We start from the raw sequence: 23,147 nt of genomic DNA on the forward strand, positions 1-23,147 counted from the left end.
ATTACTATATAATATTATTATTATTATTATTATTATTATTATTATTATTATTATTATTATTATTATTATTATTATTATTATTATAGCATTGTTAAGTGTTATTATTAGTATTGCTGTTGTTATTATTTTATTGTTGCTAATATTATTATTAGTATTGTTATGATATGATTGTTGGTGTTATTATTAGTATTGTTGCTATTATTAGTAGCATTATTTATGATAGGTGGTGGTGTTCTCATGATGCCATTGTGCCATGTGTGGTGTGTATTAGTGAAGGACACTGGTGATTAGTGGAATGTATAGTGAAGTGAAGTGGTACCCTCTCTCCTCACTCCTCTCTCTCCTCCTCCTCCTCCGGCACTGACAGAGTCCGTTGTGGAAGATGATGGGTCCAGACTTCAAACACACAAGTCGTCCTTTGACAAGGGGTCTCTAACAAAACCCGCCCCGTCCCCTCCCACCGAATTCACTTGCAAATCAGAGTGCAGTGTCGGCAGGAGCTGGCTGAGTCCTTAACCTTTCCATGCTGAGCTGTGCGGCTCCAGTGAGAGCGGAGGGAGCTCGGTGAGGAGGAGGAGGAGGAGGAGGAGGAGGGGGTCTCCTCTATTCATCATACAGCCCCGTGATTTCTTGTGCTGGACGAGGTGCGATGTGTGGAGCGGAGTCCCAGTCACACTGATACATCTATCCGAGGAGGAGGAATAGACGGACGGCGCTGACCTGGGTACCAGTCAGGAGGATCTCCTCTCCTGCACCCTCCGGTAAGGACACCCGGCTCCCTTCTTCTTCTTCCCCTCACTCATGGCTGGGATGACTTCTATACAAAGTTCCGGGAGCTTCAGGTTATTGAAGGTCACCTCTGATAGAGGAGGCTGCAGTGTTCAGGTGACAGTCCCACACTCTCCATTGTCATCATTGTCATCTCCTATATGGTCCTCTCCATCACACATACAGAGCACCCTGTCCTGGCTCTGCACCCTCTGTACCCTGTCCTGGCTCTGCACCCTCTGCACCCTCTGTACCCTGTCCTGGCTCTGCACCCTCTGCACCCTGTCCTGGCTCTGCACCCTCTGTACCCTCTGTACCCTGTCCTGGCTCTGCACCCTCTGTACCCTGTCCTGGCTCTGCACCCTCTGCACCCTCTGTACCCTGTCCTGGCTCTGCACCCTCTGCACCCTGTCCTGGCTCTGCACCCTCTGCACCCTCTGTACCCTGTCCTGGCTCTGCACCCTCTGCACCCTGTCCTGGCTCTGCACCCTCTGTACCCTCTGTACCCTGTCCTGGCTCTGCACCCTCTGTACCCTGTCCTGGCTCTGCACCCTCTGCACCCTGTCCTGGCTCTGCACCCTCTGTACCCTGTCCTGGCTCTGCACCCTCTGCACCCTCTGCACCCTGTCCTGGCTCTGCACCCTCTGCACCCTGTCCTGGCTCTGCACCCTCTGCACCCTGTCCTGGCTCTGCACCCTCTGCACCCTCTGTACCCTGTCCTGGCTCTGCACCCTCTGCACCCTCTGTACCCTGTCCTGGCTCTGCACCCTCTGCACCCTGTCCTGGCTCTGCACCCTCTGTACCCTGTCCTGGCTCTGCACCCTCTGCACCCTCTGTACCCTGTCCTGGCTCTGCACCCTCTGCACCCTCTGTACCCTGTCCTGGCTCTGCACCCTCTGCACCCTGTCCTGGCTCTGCACCCTCTGTACCCTGTCCTGGCTCTGCACCCTCTGCACCCTCTGTACCCTGTCCTGGCTCTGCACCCTCTGTACCCTGTCCTGGCTCTGCACCCTCTGCACCCTCTGTACCCTGTCCTGGCTCTGCACCCTCTGCACCCTGTCCTGGCTCTGCACCCTCTGTACCCTGTCCTGGCTCTGCACCCTCTGTACCCTGTCCTGGCTCTGCACCCTCTGTACCCTGTCCTGGCTCTGCACCCTCTGCACCCTGTCCTGGCTCTGCACCCTCTGCACCCTGTCCTGGCTCTGCACCCTCTGTACCCTGTCCTGGCTCTGCACCCTCTGTACCCTGTCCTGGCTCTGCACCCTCTGTACCCTCTGTACCCTGTCCTGGCTCTGCACCCTCTGTACCCTGTCCTGGCTCTGCACCCTCTGTACACTGTCCTGGCTCTACACCCTCTGTACCCTGTCCTGGCTCTGCACCCTCTGCACCCTGTCTTGTCCTGGCTCTGCACCCTCTGCACCCTCTGCACCCTGTCCTGGCTCTGCATCCTGTCTTGGCTCTGCACCCTTTCCTGGTTCTGCACCCTCTGCACCCTGTTCTGGCTCTGCACCCTCTGCACCCTGTCCTGGCACTGCACCCTGTCCTGGCTCTGAACCCTGTCCTGGATCTGCACCCTGTCCTGGCTCTGCACCCTCTGCACCCTCTGTACCCTGTCCTGGCTCTGCACCCTCTGCACCCTCTGTACCCTGTCCTGGCTCTGCACCCTCTGCACCCTGTCCTGGCTCTGCACCCTCTGTACCCTGTCCTGGCTCTGCACCCTCTGCACCCTCTGTACCCTGTCCTGGCTCTGCACCCTCTGCACCCTCTGTACCCTGTCCTGGCTCTGCACCCTCTGCACCCTGTCCTGGCTCTGCACCCTCTGTACCCTGTCCTGGCTCTGCACCCTCTGCACCCTCTGTACCCTGTCCTGGCTCTGCACCCTCTGTACCCTGTCCTGGCTCTGCACCCTCTGCACCCTCTGTACCCTGTCCTGGCTCTGCACCCTCTGCACCCTGTCCTGGCTCTGCACCCTCTGTACCCTGTCCTGGCTCTGCACCCTCTGTACCCTGTCCTGGCTCTGCACCCTCTGTACCCTGTCCTGGCTCTGCACCCTCTGCACCCTGTCCTGGCTCTGCACCCTCTGCACCCTGTCCTGGCTCTGCACCCTCTGTACCCTGTCCTGGCTCTGCACCCTCTGTACCCTGTCCTGGCTCTGCACCCTCTGTACCCTCTGTACCCTGTCCTGGCTCTGCACCCTCTGTACCCTGTCCTGGCTCTGCACCCTCTGTACACTGTCCTGGCTCTACACCCTCTGTACCCTGTCCTGGCTCTGCACCCTCTGCACCCTGTCTTGTCCTGGCTCTGCACCCTCTGCACCCTCTGCACCCTGTCCTGGCTCTGCATCCTGTCTTGGCTCTGCACCCTTTCCTGGTTCTGCACCCTCTGCACCCTGTTCTGGCTCTGCACCCTCTGCACCCTGTCCTGGCACTGCACCCTGTCCTGGCTCTGAACCCTGTCCTGGATCTGCACCCTGTCTTGGCTCTGCACCTCTGCACCCGGTCCTGCTTCTGCACCCTGTCCTGGATCTGCACTCTGTCCTGGCTCTGCACCCTGTCCTGGCTCTGCACCCTGTCCTGTCCTGGCTCTGCACCCTCTGCACCCGGTCCTGCTTCTGCACCCTGTCCTAGATCTGCACCCTGTCCTGGCTCTGCACCCTGTCCTGGCTCTGCCCCCTCTGCACCCTGTTCTGGCTCTGCACCCTGTCCTGGATCTGCACCCTGTTCTGGCTCTGCACCCTGTCCTGGATCTGCACCCTGTCCTGGCTCTGCACCCTGTTCTGGCTCTGCACCCTGTTCTGGATCTGCACCCTGTCCTGGCTCTGCACCCTGTCCTGGCTCTGCACCCTGTTCTGGCTCTGCACCCTCTGCACTCTGTCCTGGCTCTGCACCCTGTCCTGGCTCTGCACCCTGTCCTGGATCTGCACCCTGTCCTGGCTCTGCACCCTGTCCTGGCTCTGCACCTAGTACAGCTGCATTCAGCGCCATGTGGGACGCATGGCTTAACCAGGGAAGGGGCCCCACATGACACTCCTGTCCTTTAGGCTGCATTGTCAACCAGGGTTGGCATGTGCTTGTACCAGGCATTGACGCACATTCAGATGTGCTAACGGGAGCGCCAACGCTTGTCGGTGCGCTAAGGAAAAGGATGGGAACTTTTTTAGCTAGCGCATCTTGCACTGATGTGAACTAGACCCTATGGAACAATGGCTGAGACGTGTGTGTTAACGTGTGTAAAACTTTAGTCTGAAAATGCATAGGTGGTAATGGGCTCTAGGACTTGGCATCTGATTACTCATGAAAAGTCATGTGTGGCACCCCTCACATTTTGTCAAATCTATCTATCTATCTATCTATCTATCTATCTATCTATCTATCTATCTATCTATCTATCTATCTATCTATCTATCTATCTATCTATCTATCTATCTATCTATCTATCTATCTATCTATCTATCTATCTATCTATCTATCTAATAGAACTCTTAGACTTTCCATCAGATTACTCAAGAAAAGCATTCTAATGCATTCCTCTGTCTATCTTTCTATCTATCTTTTGCATAAGTCTCCTAGAATTTCTATCTGGTTTCTCAAGGAAAGCAATGTTTGGTATCTATCTATCTATCTATCTATCTATCTATCTATCTATCTATCTATCTATCTATCTATCTATCTATCTATCTATCTATCTATCTATCTATCTATCTATCTATCTATCTATCTATCTATCTATTTTGTTGCATAGAGCTCTTAGACTTTCCATCAGATTACTCAGGAAAAGCAATCTGTGCCATTTCTCTATCTACCTGTCGTTCTATCTATCTATCTATTGCATAGGACTCTTAGAATTTTCATCTGGTTACTCAAGGAAAGCAATGTGTGGCATCTATCTATCTATCTATCTATCTATCTATCTATCTATCTATCTATCTATCTATCTATCTATCTATCTATCTATCTATCTATCTATCTATCTATCTATCTATCTATCTATCTATCTATCTATTTATCTATGGGCTATAGGACTTTCCATCTGATTACTCATGAAAGTCATGTGTGCCACCCCTCACATTTTGTTGAATCTATCTATCTATCTATCTATCTATCTATCTATCTATCTATCTATCTATCTATCTATCTATCTATCTATCTATCTATCTATCTATCTATCTATCTATCTATCTATCTATCTATCTATCTATCTATCTATCTATCACTCTATTGCTCCTTGAAATCATTGTGAGCGGGTTCCTATATTCAGTGATATATTAATTACAGCAGTGAGTGGCATCACTTTTACACATTCGTCTTCTAAATCTGCTTCCCCGGTAGAGCAGGAGCCAGGCTGCCAACTGTGTCATTGGGAAATTGGTCGCAGTGTCACGAGGAGCAAAGTTCAGTCCCCAGCAATGGGAGGATGTATTAAAATGTAAAAGGCAACATTTTCGAGTGCTATGCAATTATTGGGTTTTTTTAGCTTTAGGCTTCTATTACTGTGGAAAATTCAGATCCATACTAGTATGACCTATTTGGAAAAGAATAATAGTGTTTTGCTGGTTAAAAGAAAGAAGAAAAAAAAAAGGGGGGTAAGCAGTCACATAATAGAGTGACAGGCACAGAGAAGGAGCAATTATACTTGAATTTGGCAAGAGGCATCAGCATCACATCTCTTGGAATGTACAATACAATAAAGGCTCCATCTACAACAGGTATTTCTCTATGTCTCCAGCTCTGAACATAACAGGCTGACTTCCACAGTCCACATGAAAGTCTCATCCAGAGGAATACACTTTCACTGCTGGCTGCATTTGCAAAGCACTCAGCTCAGTGGAAAAGACTCAGAACTAATACTAGATAATGACATTAATTTGATTTGCACACCTCGCTGCACATACTTGCACGTTGAGGGGAAAAGAGAAATCATATCTTTGCCAGTTGGGTTACTCTCTGACTGCTTTGGTTTCTTTATCTATTCATGTGAAAAGTGGGACAAAACAGAAAAAAAAAAGTAGATGAGAAAAAAAAAAAATATCTATTTTTTTGTTCGTTTCCCATGGACCGTCGTTTCAAAAGCTGTTGCTGTGTTTTGAAATGTTGAAAAAACACCTCCCATCATTATTTCCTCTCCTAGCTTTACTGAAACGCAGCGTATGTAATTCATAGAAAGAAAAAAAGAAAAATCAAAGAGATTTGGTCATTGCAAACAATAAGCATCGATTTGTGCGAGACGCAATCCATACTTTGGAGGGCAATGCTATGACACACCGGAGTGGAAATCTGTGATTTCTTCTTTTTCTTTCTTCTCTTTTGTACAATTGTCCTTTGCAGTCATTTAGGAGATGGGCACGCTTCCACTTCTCCAGGGAATTCACTTGTCCCTTTGGGTTCTCCAGGAAAACCAATTTGGAGTCACAAAGTCAGTCAAATACATATATGCCTAAGCACAAATTGACATATGCAGTGTTTTTTTTTCTATTTAATCTTTCATATTCTGTCAGCAGGCAGTATTCATAGGCTAAAACAAAAACACTGCCTAAAGATATTTTATATTATTATGCTCTATTGCATATCAGGCTATCGGGGCATTTTTGTGAAACTCCGGTACAGCATGTCAATGTAAAAAAAAAAAAAAGGCAGATTTAGGGGATTAGTTGGAAGAAAATAAATTGTAATTAAGAACTTAGTTGAATTTAATATTTTTTTTTTATTTCTGTGAAAGTGGCTGTAGTTCCTTCCGCGTTACTCCTGTGGGATTGAACTAATGTTCCAGTCTGATTTCTCTTTGAAGCAATGCTTATTCCCTTGGGAAATGTGATTCTCCTCTCCCTGCTCTGAGTCTGTTCCCATCAAAGAAGACCCTTTCATTTATTTGACTGCCTTGGATGTGGGTTACTTCTAATTATGGCAGGACAGGAGACTTTCAGCAACATCTATGGCACAAAAAATGTGTTTACCATGCACTTGCACCAGTTGCCTCCAATATTCTGAAGTTCTCAAAATGTTTTTTTTTTAAGTCCGATTGTATAGTTCTAATACGTTACTGTGTGGTTAACTGTACATCAAAGCATAAGATCTTGATACAGTATGATGAGGGTGATGATTATAATTAATATTGATCATATTGATGCATATGATCTTGATACAGTGGGGGAGATTTACTAAAAAGTGTGCAAAATCTGGTGCAGAACCAATCAGCTTCCAGGTTTTATTGTCAAAGTTTAATTAACCACTTTACCACCGGAGGATTTTGCTGTCTTACGTCTCCGCCACTTTTTGCGATTCGGCACTGTGCGAATTTAACTGAAAATTGCGCGGTCATGCAACGCCATACCCAAATGAAGTTTATATCCTTTTTTTCCCACAAACAGAGTCTTCTTTTGCTGGCATTTGATCACCTGTGCGATTTTTACTTTTTGCGCTATAAGCAAAAAAAGAGCGACAATTTTGAAAAAATAACAATATTTTTCACATTTTTTTATATGAAATTCCCCCCCAAAAAAATGTAAAAATCAAAATTTTTTATCATTTTAGGCCAATTTGTTTTCTGCTACATATTTTTGGTAAAAAAAAAATCGCAATAAGCGTATTTTGATTGGTTTGCGCAAAAGTTATTGCGTTTACTAACTAAGGGAAATATTTCTGTCGTTTTTGGTGCTATTTTTTTTTAACGAGTAATGGCGGCGATCTGCGATTTTTTTTGCGGGACTGCGACATTGCGGCGGACAGATTGGACCCTTGACTGACATTTTTGACACTTTTGGGGGTACCAGTGACATTACTACAGTAATCAGTGCTATAAATATGCACTGTAAAAAATGACACTGGCAGGGAAGGGGTTAATTTTCATTGGTGCTCAAGGGGTTAATGTATGCCTGGTGCTTACTAACGTGTGTGGGGAGAGGGGACTGAGTGACACAAGGACAGATCGCATGTTCAGCTATGCTGAACCCTGCAATCTGACCCTGCCTGTCACTTAGGAGATCCGCCTGCTTTGTTTACACAAGTGGGCGGATCTCCACACTCGATTCCCCGACAATCGGGGAAGAGCAGCGGTGATCACCACCGCTCCTCCCCTGGCCCGACTCCCGCTGTGACTGAATACAGTGGGAGCGAGCCTCCGGTGGCGCGCGCGCGCCGCCGAGGGAGGGGAATGTCTGGCGACGTAGGTCTACGTCGCCAGACGAAAACGAGCCACTTTGCCCGCAGTAGAGCTCCAGTGAGCAACGGTAAAGTGGTTAAAGAAGCTGAAGTTAGCAGCTGATTGGCAACCATGCACAGCTACACTAAATTCTGAGTGCTCCAGTTTTAGTAAATCTCACCCAGAAGCTGATGCCAGTGCATTCACATTGGTGAATGCACAAAGTATAAGACCACAAAGCCATTTGCTGTTGCCAGCACAAGGCTGAAGTGGGCCACTTTTTTTTTCATTTTTTTTTCTAGCAGTTCAGAAGCAGCCTTACCAGAGCATGGGCTGGTCTATTGGCAGGCAGCCAAATGACTAAAATGGAGAGCTTTCAGAAATTAAACAGCTAGAGCTTGAAATGCTATTAGTTTGCCATTTACACTTTCCTGTTCCTTGCACTATTCAAGGGAAAACATGTGGCCATATTCGAATTAGGCAGAAAGTTCTGCATGGTGAATCAATATTCTTGCTGATTAAATGCAGGATTTGCCTTGCTATTGAACGGCAACTGTAGCATCTGAAATGTGTTCCAGAGCAGATAAAATTCTGGGGGGGAGCTGGCTCATTTACTTCTTGCTTAGTCATGACACTACATTCTTACTGGGCTCACAATACCTTGATTTTTTTTTTTTTTCTTCTCGACACCCTTTAGAAATGGAAATCAGTAAATAGGTAATCATGTGATTTCGCTTCACATTTGCAGAAAATGTGTTATTACATAGGAGCCTGTCTTGTGCAGTTTTCAGATTAATACTTATACAAGCCATATAGACGTGAAAGGCTGATATAAATAGATGACATACAGTAGAAAAGGCTTGTGACGGGCTGTCCAGAGACTCAACCTGGCCTTTTTTAATTCTCCAGTCGGGCCAACCATTTATCTATTAGAGATAATGGCTGTCTTTTTTTTTTTTATATATACTTTTCTTTCCAGACTTGTTCCAGGCTGCACTCCCTAGGCTGAACTGTAATGTGAAAGGATGAAATAACATTGTAATGTATTTATTGCTTTTGTGACACAAGAAGGGGGCCAAGCCAGGTTGTATGCTTTCTACTGGCATGTCATTTGGCCTTTTTGCTGCTCAGGCATAAATAGCTTTGATCTATTTACCTTTTAGAACTATATAATCTTGGCATGTGATCGAGTCATCTGTAAGACATGTCTACAGTGAGATGAGATGTGTGTGCATCAGCTGGAGAGACAGCAAATATACTCAAATACAATTTTGAAAGTATATTGAGGTTTTTTTTTAAGGCACATGTGTTCTAAGCTGGCCGTATGCAGTTGGTTACAACAAAATATCAGGCACAGTTTTTGTTAAACTTTTCTGAAATCTTTTGCGGTTTTCCTTTTAACATGAAAACTCCATTCTCCTTATCTTTCTGAACATGTTTTAATGAGAGCAAAAGAAATTGTCCAGCAGGCAGATGATTTTTTTGTAGGTAGCAGATTTTATTTTTGGTGAGCTCATCATCAGTAGCAAAAAAGTTGTGGTTAGCTTTTGGTCCTAACATATTTAAAGCTTTGCCCTGTAGCTACATGTAGTGAACTACATGCATGGCACTTTAGAGGGATAAAGGTCCATTCACACCAAGGGAATTGGGAATGCACTGGGCAGCTTTGACCAGCACAGTCCCAGTGCAAGACAAGCAAAAAGCCTTATTCCCTGTGTTGGCAGTTCACACCATCTTGCTGGGTAGTCCACCACCAACCTGGTACTGTAGACAGCTAAACACCCATCCCCACCAGGTGTGTTGGGGCTGCACTGGGAAGCTTTGCTCAGCAGATTTCCAATGCAAGACAAGGCAAAAAGTCTTGGGCAGCCAGGCACCAACGGGCGCTGTACGAGACACAGAGTCTTGAGATAGGGCATGGCTAAAGAGAAAAGAAAACAGAGAAAAAGGCAGAAGGGGAAGGAGAAGCAAGAAAGAGGGGGAAAAGGGAGAGAATGAAAAGCCTTGTTCTCTATTAGGCCAGTTCACACAATCATGTCCCGGTAGCCCACCACATCAGTAGACCACTGCTTGCGTGGCCCTGTAGTGTGCTACGGATCCTTTCACAGCAGGTGCGTTGGGAATGCACTGGGCATCTTTGCTCAGCATACGCCCAATACAAGACAAGGCAAAAACATTATTCTCAATAGGGCCAGTTCATGCCACTGTGCTGTGGTAGTCCACCACATGCCTGTCAGTGTAGTGAGCTAAGGACCCATCCACATCAGGTACATATGGGCCGCGCTCATGAGCTTTGCCCAGCAGAGTTCTAATGTAAGACAAGGAAAAAAGCTTTGTTCTTTATCAGGCCACTTCATATGCCCATACTTTGGTGCCCCAACAACGCACATCGGTAGACCACTACTTGCATTCCACTGTAGTCGGCTAAGAGTCCTTTCCCACCAGGTGTGTTAGGACTGCACTGGGCATCTTTGTCCAACACAGTCCCAATGCGAGACAAGGCAAAAACATTATTCTCTATCAAGCCAGTTCACATCTCTGTGCGATATTCAACCACATGCCTTGCAGTATAGTGAGCTAAGGGCCCGTTCACATTAGGTGCATTGGGACTGCACTGGGTAACCTTGCACAAAAAGCCTTGTTGTCTAACAGACCAGTTCGCACTACCATGCTGCGTTAGCCCACCACATGCCTGGCACCATAGTGGGCTTCATCCAGCACAGTTCCAATGCAAGAGAAGGAAAAAGCATTATTCTCTATCAGGCCAGTTCACACCATTGTGCTGCAGTAATCCACTACATGCCTGACTGTGTAGTGAGCTAAGGACCCATCCACATCAGGTATATTGGGACCACGCTTGTAAGCTTTGGTCAGCAGAGTTTTAATGCAAAACAAGGAAAAAGTTTGATCTTTATCAGGCCACTTAATAGGCCCATACTTTCGTAGCCCACCAACACACATTGGTAGACCGCTACTTGCCTTCCACTGTAGTGGGCTAAGAGTCTGTTCACACCAGGTGCGTTGGGACTGTGCTGGGCATCTTTGTCCAGCACAGTCCCAATGCAAGAAAAGTCTAAAACATTATTCTCTATCAAGCCAGTTCACACCTCCGTGCTGCGGTATTCAACAACATATACTCGGTATAGTGAGCTAAGGGCTCATTTAAACCAGGACTGCGCTGGGTAACCTTGCACAAAAAGCCTTGTTGTCCAACAGACTAGCTCACACCACCATGCTGCATTAGCCCAGCACAGTCCCAATGCAAGACAAAGCAAAAGTATTTTTCTCTGTCAGGCCAGTTCACACCACCATGCTGGCATACTGCGGTAGTCCACCACATGCCCGACAGTGTAGTGAGCTAAGGGCCAATTTACACCAGGGGAAACTGCCCTGAGCAGCCTTGCCCAGCAGAGTCTTAGAGAACAAGACTTTTTGCCCTGTTTTGCATTATCAGGTCAGATCAAACCACCGTGCCACAGTAGCCATGGCACTGTAGTGGCTAAGGGCCTGTTCACACCAGTTGCATTAGGACTGCACTGGGCAACCTTGCCAAGTGCAGTCCCAATGTAAAACAATCAAGTCAGGTCACACCATGGCAGTGCAGTGGTAAGCGCTGAAAGAAAGTACACCATACAGTACTCTTTTTCAGCACAGTTTGTTGCAATGCAATCCGCAGTATCACACCTTGCTGCAGAGAATAGCACTTAAAGCGGAACTAAACTATTTCAATCAACATTATCTATTTTTAATCCTAATGCTGCTAGCATTAGTAAATAGACAGGAATGTGTATTGTTTTTTGCGCTTTAACCTTTTTTTTTTACATGTCTTCATTTGCTTCTGAGTTTCTGGCCTAGGTCAAAATACTGTCATACATTCCAAGTGTCTTCATGGGCATTTAGTTTTCTTTTATCTTGAGGAGGGGAGGAGAGGTTTTCTCAACTAAGCACACCCTTCTGCCTGCATGCGTGAGCTGAGGGCTGTTGGATTCCAGGAAGTAAATGCTACATGAATCATCAGCCCTTACTTGGCCTTAGATGGCTGGGGCTAGAAATGCTAAGGGAATGTGTTTCAAAGTGTTCCAATGCAAGACGTCAAAATCAATTTCTCAACAAAACAATATGAATTAAATAGCATTTTTAGATTGTGGTGTTCAGGTACAATTTTGTTATACTTTAATGAAGTGTCACTTGTAACCTTTCAAAAAAGTTCTAAAAAAAAAAAAAATGAATGCATTGCACTGGAATAAGCACATTGGCACTCTTCCTCCAAGCACACACCAACCGTCATGCGTTCAGAGCGGCAGCTGGTGTGAACGAGCCCTACATTATACAGTGCTTCAGCCCATGTTGATAGTGGAGGCTGTATTCTTCCAAGTAGAGGATAACATATACTGTACTTTGGGCCACAGGTGGTTCTCAAAGTACAGGTGCATCTCATAAAATTAGAATATCATCAAAAAGTTAATTTATTTGAGTAATTCAATTCAAAAAGTGAAACTCATATATTTTATATAGATGTGTTAAACAAAGAGTGATATATTTTAAGAATTTCTTTCTTTTAATTTTGATGATCATGGCTTACAGCTAGTGAAAATCCAAAATTCTGTATCTCAGAAATGTAGAATATTACATAAGACCAATAAATAAAAGGGATTTTTACATAGTAGGTGAGGTTGAATAAAGACAATAGTCCATCCAGTTCAACCTGTGTAGATGTGTGTGGCTGTAATCATCTCACATAGCCCTGAATGTTCTGATCCTTGAGATGTAAGTCTAAGAGTCTTTTGAAAGCCACCATACTACCCGCAGAAACCACCTCTTGTGGTAGAGAATTCCACAATCTTGTAGCCCTAACAGTAAAGAACCCCCCACGTTGCCTGAGGTTAAAACGCTTCTCCTCTAATCGCATTGTATGCCCTCTAGTCTTCATGCAATCCCTTCAACTGAACAGCTTTTTTTCTATCCCCATTGAGATATTTATAAATTGCTATCATGTCCCCCCTCAGGCGTCTCTTCTCCAGGGAGAATAAATCAAGTGATTGCAGACGCTCTTCATAATTAAGGTCCTCCAATCCCCTAATCAGTTTAGTTTCCCTTCTCTGGACTCTCTCCAGCTCCAACACATCCCTCCTGAGGACTGGCGACCAGAACTGGACAGAATACTCCAGATGTGGTTGGACCAGAGTTTTATAAAGTGGAAGGATTATAGTCTTATCTCTGGAATACATCCCTTTCTTTATGCATGCTAAAATTCTGCTGGATTTGGCAGCTGCCGCTTGACATTGCATGCTATTGCCTAATCTATCATCAACCAAGACTCCCAGATCTTTCTCCATTTAATACAGAAATGTTGGCTTACTGAAACATATGTCCATGTAGAGTATAGTATGCACTGAATACTTCGTCGGGGCTCCTTTTGCATGAAATACTGCATCAATGTGGCGTGGCATGGAGGCCATCAGCCTGTGGTACTGCTGAGGTGTTATGGAAGCCCAGGTTGCTTTGATAGTGGCCTTAATCTCATCTGCATCGTTGGGTCTGGTGTCTCTCATCTTCTGCTTCACAATACCCCACAGATTCTTTATGGGGTTTAAATCAGGCACGTTTGCTGACCAATCGAGCACAGTGATACCATGATCATTAAACCAAGTATTGGTACTTTTGGCAGTGTGGGCAGGTACCAAAGCCTGCTTGAAAATGAAATCAGCATCTCCATAAAGCTGGCCAGTGGAGGGAAGCATGAAGTGCTCTAGAATTTCCTAGTAGAAGGCTGCGCTGACTTTGGACTTGCTGAAACACAGTGAACCAACACCAGCAGATGACATGGATCCCCAAATCATCACTGACTGTGGAAACTTTACACTGGACCTCATGCAGCTTGGATTTTGTGCCTCTCCACTTCTCCTCCAGACTCTGGGACCTTGATTTCCAAATGAAATGCAAAATTTTTAACAGTCAGTGAAGGAAACCAAGTATTGCGTGCATACTATGCTATACATAGACATACTTTTCAGTAAGCCAGCATTTCTGTATTAGAAATCCTTTTTTTTCCTTATGGTCTTATGTAATATTCAAATTTTCTGAGATACTGAATTTTGGGGTTTCACTAGCTGTAAGCCGTATTCATCAAAATTAAAAGAAAGAAATGCTTGAAATATATCACTGTGTGTAACGCATCAATATAAAATATATGAGTTTCATTTTTGAATTTAATTACTGAAATAAATTATCTTTTTAATGATATTCTTTTTTTTTTGAGATGCACCTGTATATCTATACCCAGATCTTTTTTTAAGTTTTGAATAGTGTTGGGAAGGAAAATAACTCTTGGCAAGTTTTACTTCTATCGGAAAAACATCCTCTGTTGCAGATATTCTTTCACTGCCTGTCTGGTAAAAAAAAAAAAAAGGTTTCCCCCCACTGCCTATCTGGTAAAAAAAGGTTGCCCCCCCCAGGAAAGGAGGTGCAGAGAAACCTCTCTAACCACAGCACAGTTAATAAAAATGCCTTTTAATTTAACGTAAGTAGAGGATGATAGAACCTCTGTCAGCTTTTTATTGCTATATGTTCCTTGTTATTGCATTTCCTTCACTTCCAGTCTGGTAAAGGATTGTCTCCAGAACAGAAAGTTAGGGGGAATCATTAACAGAGACCCGGGTAGCAGTAAAAGCTGACAGGGGGTCTAATCTGTATCTGTTCTTTTCAATACTATAAAAATATATTTATGTACAGATACACCTATATTTATGGGTCTCCTTTCCAGTTTAAATTGGAACTCCAAGCACATTCCTTATTAGTAAGAGAGGTAGAAGTGCACTAAACACCTTTCAAGCCCAAATATTATTATATACAGTAGAAAAAGCATTAATTTCATCACTGTGCTACACATCCCTATTGCAGAGAGCAGAGCTGTGGGAGGGACCCAGTAGACTCCACCCACTAAAGTCTGCCTGCTGATCACTATAGGAAGGGGGCGGATTCAAGACCCGTCACTTTGCGCCAGAAGAGAGAGTAGCGGTTACAGGATGCTCCTACACAGAGGCAAACTTTCATGGGGATTACCGCACAGATCTGGAATAAATAAACAAAGCACATAGAGATTCAAGAAAGAAGACACATGACTGCTACGCTTAGACAATAATTGCTTATCCTGGTGTTCAGCTATTACAGCACAGACAAAGAAGTTAAATACACACATTTACTACAGACTGTGTATTCCAATATGTTTCTTTTAGAGGTTAGATCAGTGGAGAATAAGCAACTTGTAATGTTGCATTCCTCATATACTATACTTAGCAACATATATAGCAAAACAGCAAACACTCCTGAACATAGATTGCACAGTCAATTAAATGTTGTCAGAGCCTTGTGTAGTGAGCTTCAAGAACAGACTCTTTTAGAGCCTAGATGCTGGATGGGGAGCAGGGGAGGACTGGGCCAGGGGGCAGGGGGGCAATTGCCCCCTGGGCCACTCTGATGCTCTGTAAAAAGGCTGCACTGCTTCTACCACAGACATGCCTAAAGGATTCCTAGTGAAGAGAAGTAAAAATTCCCCACCACTGACCTACTGAGTGCAGGTTGAAGACAAGGACAGAGCGCAGACACCCCCCCCCCCCCCCACCTTCCCAGCATGGATGGTGTAAACTGTCTCCGAGCAGAGGCTGGTTCCAGACTCTTCTCCCCTGTGGCAAGCCCTAACCAAGCTGTCCCAGCTCTACCCAAACACCCCCTGCTGGCCAGGTCGGGAACTCGGATCCAGTCAGTAAGTAGAGAGTATCTGGAGCAGGGCTTCAGCTTGGAATGGGGGTCAGGGGGAGGACGGGAAGAGGGAGAGTGGGAGTGGGCCGAGTCGCTGCACCATGGGCCTCATGTTTTTACTTGCCCCCTGGGCCGAAAGTTGCCAGTCTGCCCCTGATGGGGAGTGATGCTCAACTTGTCTCTTCTGAATTCCCTATAGATGTTCGATTGGGTTCAGAGCAGGAGACATACTTGACCACCAAATTACATTCACCCTCTTCTTCTTCAAAAATGCAAAAGTGGCCTTAGATGTGTGTTTTGGATCCTTGTCATGTTGGAAAAGTGCACGATGACCAAGGGCACGGAGTGATGGTAGCATCTTCTCTTTAATATAGAGCAGTACATCTGTGAATTCATGATACCATCAATGACATGCAGCTCCCCAACACCAGCAGAACTCATGCAGCCCCACAGATGGACACTGCCACCACCATATTTCACTGTAGGCACCATGTATGTTTCTTTGTTCTACTCACCTTTGCAACGCCATACAGTTTTGAAGCCATCAGTTCTAAAAGCATTTATCTTGGTCTCATCACTCCAGAGTACAGAGCCCAGTAGTCTTCTTCTTTTTCAGCATGGGCCCTGGCAAAATCTAGGCGGGCTTTTTTGTGCATGGGTTTTAGGAGAAACTTCTATCATGGACAACACCCATGCATGCCATTCCTGTCATGGGAAACAATCACCCCAGTTTGGCTTTCCCAGGTTTTTTTAGCTAAATGCAACGAACTTGCATGGCAATTTTCTTCCATTTGGTTCCATTGCTGACAGCATGGAATGGGAAGGGGTTTTCTTTGTTAAGTAATGCCCTTATCATCAACTTTCTGCTGAACACCTGTTTAATGAATAATTAGACTCACCTGTAGTTGAATTCTTGTTAATTAGGGTTTTGTTGTCTAAAATTTAGCTTTGCTCCTTATATTTTCGTTGGGGTGTATTCATTTTTTTGCAACATGGTCGTGAATTAATTTTTTAGGAAAAATACTTTTTTGTGTGCAAATAACAAATCTTGGTTGTACTCAATAGCCCACATTTGTGGGAGTATTTTGTAGTATAGTGTCCCATAGAAAATGTTGATTCTGAAAGGAAGGAAAGTTTTCTGACAAATCTGTTGGGGTGTGCTCATTTATGCTGTGCACTGTGTATATATATATATATATATATATATATATATACATATATTAGGGATAGACCAATATGTTTTTTTCAGGGCAGATACTGATACCAATATTATGGTCACAACATATTGGTATCGGCCGATATGGACCAATATTTTGTACATTTAAAGTTTTTAAAAATCAAGACAATTTTTGACAAAAATCTGGTACTGAACATGTTAATTTTGGTTTAATGCATAATGACTGGCTTGCTGGCACCCTGTGGTGGGTGGCTGGCTGGCTGGCACCCTGTGGTGGGTGGCTGGCTGTCTGGCACCATGTGGAGGGTGGCTGGCTTGCTGGCACCCTGTGGTGGATGGCTGGCTGGCTGGCACCCTGTGGTGGGTGGCTTGCTGGCTGGCACTCTGTGGTGGGTGGGTGGCTGGCTGGCACCCTGTGGTAGGTGGCTGGCTGGCAAAGGGTCTGTGGGTGGTTGGCTGACTGGTACAGGGCCTGTGGGCGGCTGGCTGGTACAGGGCCTGTGGGTGGCTGCCTGGTACAGGGCCTGTGGGTGGCTGGCTGGCTCGCTGGTACAGTGCCTGTGGCTGGCTGGCTGGTACAGGGCCTGTGGATGTGGGTGGCTGGCTGGCTGGCACCGGACTGCTGTGGGTGGGTGTATGGCTCTGATACACTCCCGCGAGACTAGTCCCGACTCCAGACGAGGCTGTCCAAGGCGAGGGAGGTGACCTAAGAAGGCAGAATGACTTTACAAAAATATCGGCAATATAGGCCAGTTCCTGGTCCAATACCGATATATCGGGGAAAGTGCATATTGGCCACCGATATATTGACCTTGCCGATAATCGTTCTATCCCTAATATATATATATATATATACATATATATATATATATACATATACAGTAGATATTATAGTAATACCCCAGACAGTAACAGGGCTGGTGAGCAGGTGACTGTAAGGTTCTGGCACTCTCAGTGCCTCCTATCACATTTATTCCGGGTGATTTCCATCTACCTAGGCAGAAGAAACACATATAGGTGTGTTTCCCTTTAAGGCTGAAGCTGTCATCACTCAGCGCCGGACTAGATGGCTATTTAGGGCGTCGGTTCTCACTCACATGTGTTCGTTCAAACACCAGTACCTGGATACTAATCTTGCTTGAAGCTTCCATGCTTGCAAGCTCTCCTCGCTGACGAACCTCGCTGCGCTGATCCCTGCATCCTGCTACTGGATCATCCGCATCTCCTGAGCGATCCTTCGGCTATCGCTATTAGTGCTAAGTACCCCACAGGGGAAATCTCTATAGACTTGTACTAGGCTTACACTATTTAGCTCTGCATAGCAAGGACTGTCTTTTACATCTGCATAACTAGATTGCTAGCTCTTGAGGCTACTGCTACTATTTCCTGCACTGGGTTGATCTCTCCTGTATGCACCTGCTACTCTGTCATCTGTTATCATACATGATCGCTAACCCTTCCTGCATCCCTCTGCACTGTCTCACCTCAAGTGTCTGTCACCTACCACTTCCACTCAAACCTATCCCTAAGACCTTTATCATTGTCTCACCACATGTATATAAAGTCACACTAGGAACCAGCTTAATTACTGTGTGTATTTACTGGCTGAAATAAGACCTTCCATACATGATGAGTCATTGAGGTTGGGATTGGTATCTCAGCATATCTCCTACATGACTACTGACGTGGAACTACTTCTGCAGCTGAAAATCCACACCTTATAAGAAACGCAAGGAGCGTTACAGTGACATGACTATTATGTCAGGGTTTCTGCGGAGCTGTGGGCAGTGCTACCCACACTTCTGCGGATATCAGCAAATTGTGGTTATGCTAAAGCACAACTGAATGCATTAATAATGTATTGTGAAGGCAGATGTTGGCCCCTCCAGTAAAACCATCTGTAATGGCTGCCCGTGGTGGGCCCCTCTGGGTTTCAGGTAGGACTGGTGTTAACACAAAAGGTAGGCCCATAGCATAACCAAGTGGATTCATAACCCTATTCATATACTTTAACTTCTTCTTGAGAAGCAGTAAGGAAACATTATGTGAGCATGACTTAGCATACAATGCAACAGTACTTCAAGTACTTCATGTAATAGCTCATTTTTAAGTTGACAGCAGTGTTTTGTAACATGAAATACTAAAACAGCTCAGTGTTAATAAACCTAGGTTTCAAGTTGGGTTGTGTGTACAATTCTTGTGAGTTGGGGGGTTATGGGTTTACAGTGTGCTGTTAATAGGATTTGAGCTTGCAGGTCATAACTACAGGTCGACTACAGCTCAAAAGAAACAAAGCAAGCAGGTCTCTAGCAACAGACTTATATACTTCTCCTTAGGCTTCATACACATAGGGAGTACAGTACCTCTCCCCTTTCCTGACCTGCCGGGCTTCATGCTCCAATAAGGGTCTGGTATGGATCTGGGGGGGGCCCACACCATTTTTTTTTCTTAATTCAGGCGTGAGATTCTCTTTAAAATCCATACCAGACCTGAAGGGCATGGTATGGACTGGGGAGGGACCCCATGCCATATTTGCAGGGCCATGTTTACCTGCACGGGGATTCAAGTGTTCTGTGCATCCCCTTGCAGACAGTCCTATTGATTTTTATTGGGACACAGTGGCTGCACAAACACAGCTACTGGGTCCCAATATGACATCTGTTTGGGTGCATGCAGGTGCGGGTCTCTGCACACAGACAGTGTGAGTTTGTCCCTGCAACCACTGTTTTCCAATAGACATCAATGGAAGAACCTGCATGTGAAAGCATGGAACACTTGTGCATTCCCTTGTAGGTAAAAATGGCCCTACACAGGCGTACAATATTGTGCACCCTGTCTCAACAAGACCTAACCCATGAACTATGTACATGTTCTATAAAATGGGCAGATTAGGTCATTTTAGACTTTATCTGTAAATACTTGGGTCATGTGCAAAGGGCCAACAGATATCTATTGAGATACCAAATGCAGGGAAAACCAGTCTGATTATTTGAAGACCAAGGAGAGAATGCAGTTCTTGTGTGACTAGGGTTGTCATCTGACTGTTATGCTTCCAGCCTGGTCAGTTAAAAGGGGACTTGTTGTCAATGTTAGTAATAAGAAAAGATAATTAGCTTTGTATTTTCTCCCTCAAAAAGTTATTGAAATTAGATGTAATTTCCCCTGAAAGCCACGCAATTCAATGTTTCAGTTTGGCTAGAAAACATATTGGTTAGACTGGCCACCTGCCTTCATGGTAAAATGTCCAAGATGGATCGGGCAGCACACAAGTTATGTTGCAGCTGCGGTGATCATTACAAAAATAAAGTTTTCAAATCTTTAATCACAGCTGAAAAAAAGACGTAGATATGTATGCTGATAAATATTTTTGATGTAGAGGAAAGTAGTTATTATCCAAAGCCCAGAGTGTGTGCACTTTAAATCTGCTCAAGTATGCTAATTCTGTTATCTGGTGTAATGTTTGCAGCTGGTTGGCATCTAGTAAGCAGGGTGCTTCTCCAGCAGATTTCTTTTTTTATATCTAGTGGAATAGATGTTTTGGCTCAGAAGAGGGTCACATTATTCTTGCTTCCATGTGATATTCTGTAAGAAATGTTCATATGTTTCAAGGTGAACGTAGAGGTGAATGTGAAATAGACCCCATCACTGCAAATGGTTTGGTTTAAATTCAGCTTTCCCACACAATGGCTGCAAAAGCTGATTAATCATGGTGATTGTGGTAGATCAGTCCCTTAGCAGCAGTAGAAAATACAGGTCTGTAAAAGGGAAAGGTATTTTAGCATCATCAGGAAAGTAGTAATTTGAGGTTAGGATGTAGCTGGATCTGCCCTTCAGTCTCGATCTGTGAACCATTTGTAGTGAGAAAGCATGAATGCAATGTTCATTACTTTAGAACCAATTTGATGCAAAGTGATCAGCCGAACATAACGTAACTCATTTATATTCTAGTGGTAGCGCAGGGCATTCCAATACAAACCTTTGCATTTGTTTCAGATAGTATAAAGACATTCCCTGTCTTCAGGGGATGAATAATGTTACATGCCATTCAGATGACCTACATGGATTTGCGCTTTAGCATGGTCTTTAAAGTCATTTGTGCTGTCTGCTACAGTGTAAACAACATATGATGCTTAGACAACGGGATAAATAGACTGATTGATTGGAATTCTATTTATATAATGTGCGTGTACGTGCATATATACAGTATATATATATCAATCAATCAATAAATCAATCAAAATATATATATATATATATATATATATATATATATAGATAGATAGATAGATATATAGATATATATAGATATATATCAATATATACAGTATCTCACAAGTTAGTACACCCCTCAATTTTTTGTAAATATTCTATTTTCTATTATATCTTTTCATGTGACAGCACTGAAGAAATGACACTTTGCTACAATGTAAAGTATTGAGTGTACAGCTTGTATAACAGTGTAAATTTGCTGTCCCCTCAAAATAACTCAACACACAGCCATTTATGTCTACACCGCTGGCAACAAAAGTGAGTACACCCCTAAGTGGAAATGTCCAAATTGGACCCATAGTGTGAATATTTTGTGTGGCCACCATTATTTTCCAGCATTGCCTTAACCCTCTTGGGCATGGTGTTCACCAGAGCTTCACAGGTTGCCCCTGGAGTCCTCTTCCACTTCATTCATGATGACATCACGGAGCTGGTGGATGTTAGAGACCTTGCGCTCCTCCACCTTCCGTTTGAGGATGCCCTACAGATGCTCAATAGGCTTTACCCTCAGCTTCTTTTGCAAGGCAGTAGTCGTCTTGGAGGTGTGTTTTGTGTCATTATCATGTTAGAATACTGCCCTGCGGCCCAGTCTCTGAAGGGAGGGAATCATGCTCTTTCACAGTACATGTTGCCATTCGTGGTTCCCTCAATGAACTGTAGCTCCCAGTGCCGGCAGCACTCATACCACCCCAGACCATTACACTCCCATCACCATGCTTGACTGTAGACAAGACACAATTGTCTTTGTACTCCTCACCTGGTTGCCACCACACACACTTGTCACCATCTGAAACAAATACGTTTATCTTGGTCTCATCAGACCACAGGACATGGTTTTTTGTAATCCATGCCCTTAGTCTTCTTGTCTTCAGCAAACTGTTTGCTTTCTTGTGCATTATAAATTAGAAGAGTCTTCCTTCTGGGACAACAGCCATGCATACCAATTTGATGCAGTGTGTGGCGAACGGTCTGAGCATTAACAAGCTGACCCCCCACCCCTTCAACCCTCTGCAGCAATGCTGGCAGCACTCATATGTCTATGTCCCAAAGACAACCTCTGGATATGATGCTGATGGTCTTGGACACTGTGCTGCAGCTCAGTTTCAGGGTCTTGGCAATATTCTTATAGCCTAGGCCATCTTTATGTAGAGCAACAATTCTTTTTTAAGATCCTCAGAGAGTTCTTTGCAATGAGGTGCTATGTTGAACTTCCAGTGATCAGTATGAGAGAGTGAGAGCTGAGACCTTGTAATACTAATGGGTCACATGACATCGGGGAGGGAAAATGGCTAATTGGGCCCAATTTGGAGATTTTCACGTAGGCGTCTACTTCCTTTTGTTGCCAGCAGTTTAGACATTAATGGCTGTGTGTTGAGTTATTTTGAGGGGACAGCAAATTTACACTGTTATACAAGCTGTACACTAACTACTTTGCATTGTAGCAAAGTGTCATTTCTTCAGTGTTGTCACATGAAAAGATATAATAAAATATTTCCAAAAATGTGAGGGGTGTACTCACATTTGTGAGATACCGTATATATATATATATATATATATATATATATATATATATATATATATATATATATATATATATATATAATGAAATGCAGTGAACTAGCATTTATTAAGAAGAGGTGCAGTGCACATAGCTAAATATGCTTCCTTTAATTTTGATTGCTACATGTTTGTTCAGATCAACTTCCATATTTATGAGATAAAAATAGAAACATAAATGAAAGGAAATCATTTTTATCTTATAATTTATCATATTTTAGAACTTGGTTTGTTGACAGTTCTGTAGTATGATTTTCTCAGATTTTCAGGGCTTGTGTGTATTTGTATTTTAACAAATATTAAAACAAATAGCATTCATGTGTTATGAAACCCATCCTTAACCAGTTGAGTTACCAGGTCTTTTTCTTACTAAATCCCCTTGAATCCTAGAGCATTTTTTGGGGAGATGACTCAGTACCACATATTTTATCTTTTTGTTTTTAGCAGTCTACCATAACATATTTATAACATTTTTGGAGGACAG

General features: G+C 44.3%; 1 protein-coding gene across 1 annotated transcript in view; it reads left to right on the forward strand.

The window, feature by feature from the left end:
* Positions 1 to 464: 464 nt before the first annotated feature.
* LOC309556963 (cadherin-6-like) overlaps positions 465 to 23,147 on the forward strand; it is a 567,199-nt gene continuing 544,516 nt past the window's right edge. The window contains exon 1 of the mRNA XM_082259546.1: positions 465 to 761. The gene's annotated coding sequence lies outside the window, so the exon portion shown is untranslated. The remainder of the gene's footprint in view (positions 762 to 23,147) is intronic.

The sequence above is a fragment of the Pelophylax lessonae genome, assembly GCF_965119305.1.
Source record: "Pelophylax lessonae genome assembly, chromosome: 5".
Classification (NCBI taxonomy): domain Eukaryota; kingdom Metazoa; phylum Chordata; class Amphibia; order Anura; family Ranidae; genus Pelophylax; species Pelophylax lessonae.